Source organism: Acyrthosiphon pisum, chromosome A1, assembly GCF_005508785.2.
Source record: "Acyrthosiphon pisum isolate AL4f chromosome A1, pea_aphid_22Mar2018_4r6ur, whole genome shotgun sequence".
NCBI lineage: Eukaryota > Metazoa > Arthropoda > Insecta > Hemiptera > Aphididae > Acyrthosiphon > Acyrthosiphon pisum.
Genome location: NC_042494.1, coordinates 157,243,034 through 157,248,734, shown reverse-complemented (window position 1 = coordinate 157,248,734; position 5,701 = coordinate 157,243,034). Strand labels below are relative to the sequence as shown.

Below are 5,701 nucleotides of genomic sequence, written 5' to 3'. Positions count from 1 at the left end.
GGGGCATTTCCCCAGCCCCCCCATAGGTATTTTTAGTTTTTTAGGAAAAGGAATTCTTTAAAAACGAAAAAAATATCTTTACAAACCTTTACAAACGACTTACAATCGAATGGAATAAACGGAATTTCGAAATTCCAAAATTCGGGGCATTTCCCCAGCCCCCCCATAGGTATTTTTAGTTTTTTAGGAAAAGGAATTCTTTAAAAACGAAAAAAATATCTTTACAAACCATTACAAACGACTTACAAACGTATGGAATAAACGGAATTTCGAAATTCCAAAATTCGGGGCATTTCCCCAGCCCCCCATAGGTATTTTTAGTTTTTTAGGAAAAGGAATTCTTTACAAACGAAAAAAATATCTTTACAAACCTTTACAAACGACTTACAAACGTATGGAATAAACGGCATATTGAAATTCCATTTTAGGGGGGCTGGGGAAATGGACCTCCTATACTCGCAAGTCACGTTTATAATTTATAAAATATATTATATTATAGGTTCATGATTTCGTATTTGAAACTTTGAAGCGTGTTAATTGCAGTGAGCACCATCGTTATATTATTAGATGATATCGCTTATAAAATTTTAAACGGTTCGGAAAATCATATTTCATGCAGGTACCATGCCAAATAATATTAAATATAAAACAGGAATGAATGGTTTATTGACTAATTATAATATGTATTAAAACATATCATAAAATATTTAAAAACAATTTTATGTCAACAAGATTCTATTGTGGTTTTTTTTTATAACAGTTTTAGACATAGGTGGATATTGGGGGACCCCCCCCCCCCCCTGAATGTAACAAACCACACTAGATGTCAAAATAAATTGTATATTTTAATATACCTATATTGGGTGTATATACTTGGTGCCTCTGTTGTAATAAAGTAGGAATACTGAGCAGCCACTAGTTGGTAGGTTGAATCGTTTAAAAATGTATGTTTACGCTAATGGATAAGACAAAAATTTTAAGCCCCCCCACGTATGTGACCAAATATCCACTTATGGTTTTAGAAAAATATTGTTTTGGAAAACTTCATGCATTGGAATTAAATCGTATAATGTTATGGATTAATCGAAGATAAAATATTATAATTACATATTTTACGTTTGGATCGACATTCGACAGTTATATAATATTATGTTGTATATTTTTATACCTACATCACACTATAATCAATTGTCAAATGCAATCACGCCGTCTTAGAATGTAACAACCAAATCATCATGACGTTATCGCATAATAACTAATAACATATTATAGATGTACGTGTGATACCTATAATTACAACTGGCATTTCAGCATTTGAATATTTCAAGAAATATGATATCAACTTAAGGAAAAGAATATTATACATTTAAAAAACACTCAAAAATACTATAACTATTACGAGTAGGTATATTATTATCGTGTCGATTATTATAATTGTTAATGTTTATTCAATGGATATCTAATATTATATATTATACGCTTACAATACATTATATTTTTATATTTTTAAATTATTATAATATAAAATATTATTTTAATGATATTAGAAAAATGTCGATTGCGTAGAAAGTTGCCTTCTTTTCGTTCCGACTTGCGGTCTACCCAACAGAAAACAAAATAATATCAATTATATCATTGTTCCTGTCGATTATTAGTAGTTATTGCCCACGTGTATTCCCAAACTAGCTTCTATTGTAACACCTATCGCAATAATCAATCTAAGGAAAATACACTCGAAATATTTTTCCTCGAATTTGTAAACATTTTCACTTGACAGTTAGTTTGAAATGATTCAGACTTCAAACCATCGGCGTACCTAATTCCATTAAATTTTAGCACAGGTGCAAGACTTTCAGTAGGCATATTGCAATAATCATTAAGTCAAATTAAATTATATTTGAAGCCAATCGCTTTGCCCGCGTACACTATCATTTTATATTTCATTCGTGATTATATACAAATAATATCAAAATGTATGTTTATATTAAATTATTATAATACAATATATTTTACAATATTTATAAATAAAATAAAATAATTATTTTGTTAAAAGTTAGTCTATGGTCTATGATAATAACACGATATGATTGATAAGTTATGACAAAGTTATTACATAACTTTATTTTGTTATTTTTTCAATTGTGTATCAACACTAATCGAAAAAAATCGGCAAACCAACAAAATAGTATTGCATTTTAATCGGATTAAAGTTCAACATCAGAAGGTGCAAAATAATATCTTTACACCTGGTATATATACTATCAGGGGGTGCAAGTAAGGGAGACTGGCTTAATATGACATACCACTTTTTAATTTAAAAAAAAATTGAAGAAATATTGTTAGTTAACACATTAAACTTGAGCAGCATATTTGTATTTATATTATAGACATATTTCTGAAGTCTAATTGTACATTTAATACAAACAAATAATTTTAATTCACTTTTTTTTAAATGTACATACTATGTCATTTGTATAAGCAACCATTGTATACTGGGCAATAGAAATAAATTACAAAATGTTTTTAATTTAATAGTTTAATCAATTTTTTTATTATAAATAGCAACACTTTAGGAATATATTTTAATATAATTAATATAATGATATAAATATGAAAATAATATAATAATAAACACTGCTATGTCATTTTGCCTGATATCATACAAGTTTTTTTCAAAGTTTTTATGGCCAAAGTATTATAATAAGCTTATTTATAAACTAATTTTAGTAATGCTAGCCTTTTTATGTTCAACTTCGAATAAAAAAAATTGAAGGAACATAAAGTTTTATATTTTAAAATTAATTTTTAAAAATGATTAAAAAAAAAGTTGATAAGACAAAAAACACATTTTTGTTATCAAATTCTCTGATAAGGTCAAAACCTGTGGCCACTGTATACAATTGTATGTAGGAGGTTATTTGTCACTTATATAATGCGGATTCGATTCTTAAATATCAATAATTCCAATCAAAACATCAATGTGTCATATTACCCTAATATGTCATATTAAGCCAGTCTCCCCTATGCCATCGAGCATCCTCGCAATTAAGTCACTGCTTAAAACACTAGAACATAATAATATTATGTATACTATAACCACTATAACCTAACCTAACATATTATGTTAATTAGGTATAATTTCACATATTATTATCTTAGTGGGTATAGGTATTTAAACTTTCTTGTCAATAATATTGTGTCATTTTTGGCAGGCCCATCTGTGGCGTGCACATTACTGTACCTAATTATTATTTAGCAGGTCTACTTAATTATCGACTTTGGACGCTTGTGTCTGTTATTACCCATCATAAAATTTAATGATGATGACAAAACATCGTTTGTCTGCTGCGCAAAACAAATTCATAATATTAATATTTATTGTTTATCATGTCAGGCGGCGTGGCGTGATCGCAGGTGCCTCGGCGTCTGTTATCGTATTGGTCGACGCCAGAGTGGTGCCACCAGCTGATTACGCTCGTCGTACAGTACCATAACATGTTATTGATATTATTTTAATAGTTTGTTTTCGCCGAGATTCGAATAACAATAAAAATAATGTAGGTAATCCAACTTGAAAGTTATCTCGCCGAGTACACAATAATCATATAATTACCATTTTAAGCTATCATAATATACGAATACTAAACGAATGATAATATTGTACACCGTGTGGCGTGTCGCGTTTATTTTTGTCGAATATTTCACAAATGTATACTATTGACTGCCGTTTTAGAAAACACGTTAGGACATAATATAATGAAATACACTTTTGGGAGCAAAACTAAATTACCTAAACAAAAAAATAAAAACAGCATTATAAGAACAGTTATAAATTAATTAAGATACGTACTGATAACCGTATAAAAATAAAATCATAAAATAATATTAAAAAAACAAAATATAATACGTTTTGCGGCAAAAAAAAAAATGAATTATGTAACCACATAGATATAAATAGAAAATATTATCTCAACTCAAAAGAACAAAATATAATTTATAGTAGGTAGGTACTATACATATACTACAAAGTATAGATACAAATAAAAGTATGAACATATTTTTAATTTTGGAATATTATATTAGGCCAACATCGTAGTGTCTTCTGTCAGTGGTTCTCAACCGGTGTGTGGGCAGAAAAATTGTTTGTATATCTATATATATATAAATATATATATTTTACCTACACGTTCGTATAATAAATGTATGACAATATTGTTGAGTTATGACGTGATGGTAAAAATCATGGACAAAAAAAAAACAATTGTGAAGATAGTCAGCTCATTCTCAAAACATAATATAGGTTAATAGTTGTTGTTTTTTCAAATATTCATAAATTATTTCAAGTACGTCAATTTTTATTGAACCTACAATCGTTAATAGGCTCAGAATTATATGTGCCCGAGCATGCTTATATTTTGTGAAATATTAGACCCAAACGTTGCATGTAGTTTAGTATTTATGCCCTAAGGTCAGTGGTTGAATTGGGGGGGGACGCAGGAGGACTCAGCTACTCTTCATTTTTTTTCATATTATTGCGTACCCCTTTATTCTATTCATAAAAGAACGCAGGGGAACGCAGCGTCCTTCGACATTTTTATGAATATAAAATTGTTTCTTGAAAAAAATAAATAAATACGAAAAAATATTGGAAAGTATAAGATTTAATTTAATTTTTGGTATTAGTTTTTAAATCTGTATATTAAGATATATTAGGAATGCAATAATAAAATATTATATATTTATATAATATTATACAACACGTTTCAAGTGTTTCCACCACATATTAATTCGTGGTATAAACTGCTTAAAGAGCTAAAAATATAATATAACGTTTACGAAAACTCCCGGGTGTGCCTGCGATAACGATCTATAGTAGACCACTGACAATGGGTAATAAATAATAATATAATATAGAGTTCGTATTTGGAGAATCCGTCTGTTGTTTTTGTTATCGACGATTGACGAATGACGATCGTTTTCTACAAAAATTAAATATTATTTATATTTAATTTGGAAACAGGGCGCGCCACTAATCGGTATTATGTTGGCTTGTTACTGTTGTAATGTTTTGTAAATTGTAATTTTGTTGAAAATACTAAATAATAAAAACCGCACTCCTGGAGTACTGCACGTCACGTCGGAGCTTTAACAGTAAACATTAAACTACCTATACGGCTTTACTTTATTTTATTTTTGATATAATTATAAATAAGTGAAGTGATGAATAAACGTCAAAAATTCTCCATATCGGACTTCTTCAATAAAAAGAAGAAAAATGACCTAGGTAATCTAAACATTTTAATTAAACAACAATTATAATGATCGTTACCTATAATAATATAATATATTTAATAAACTCCAAACTCCAAAGGCATAAGATATAATAATATTATTATTATAATATCTCATTTCAGTGTGAGAAAACCAAATAGTATATATATCTACCTATGATTTATTAATTTATGTACCTACTAATATAATATTTAAAACTATAGATATTAATGACAATCAATACAACGAACACAATGCCGATGATCCAGGTATACCTAAGTCTGCAGGTATGTGATAACATTTTAATTTTTAAATAAATATTAAGATCAACATGATTTTTAAATGAAAGTTTAGAATCAAAATTAACACCTAAGTCATTAATAATATTTATATGTGACAAGTATAAGTTATTAATGCAGTTAGTATAGTT

At 28.1% G+C, this 5,701-nt stretch overlaps 1 long non-coding RNA gene across 2 annotated transcripts in view; it reads left to right on the top strand.

The window, feature by feature from the left end:
- LOC115033895 overlaps positions 1–5,701 on the top strand; it is a 43,948-nt gene that overhangs the window by 23,302 nt on the left and 14,945 nt on the right. The window lies entirely within an intron of this gene.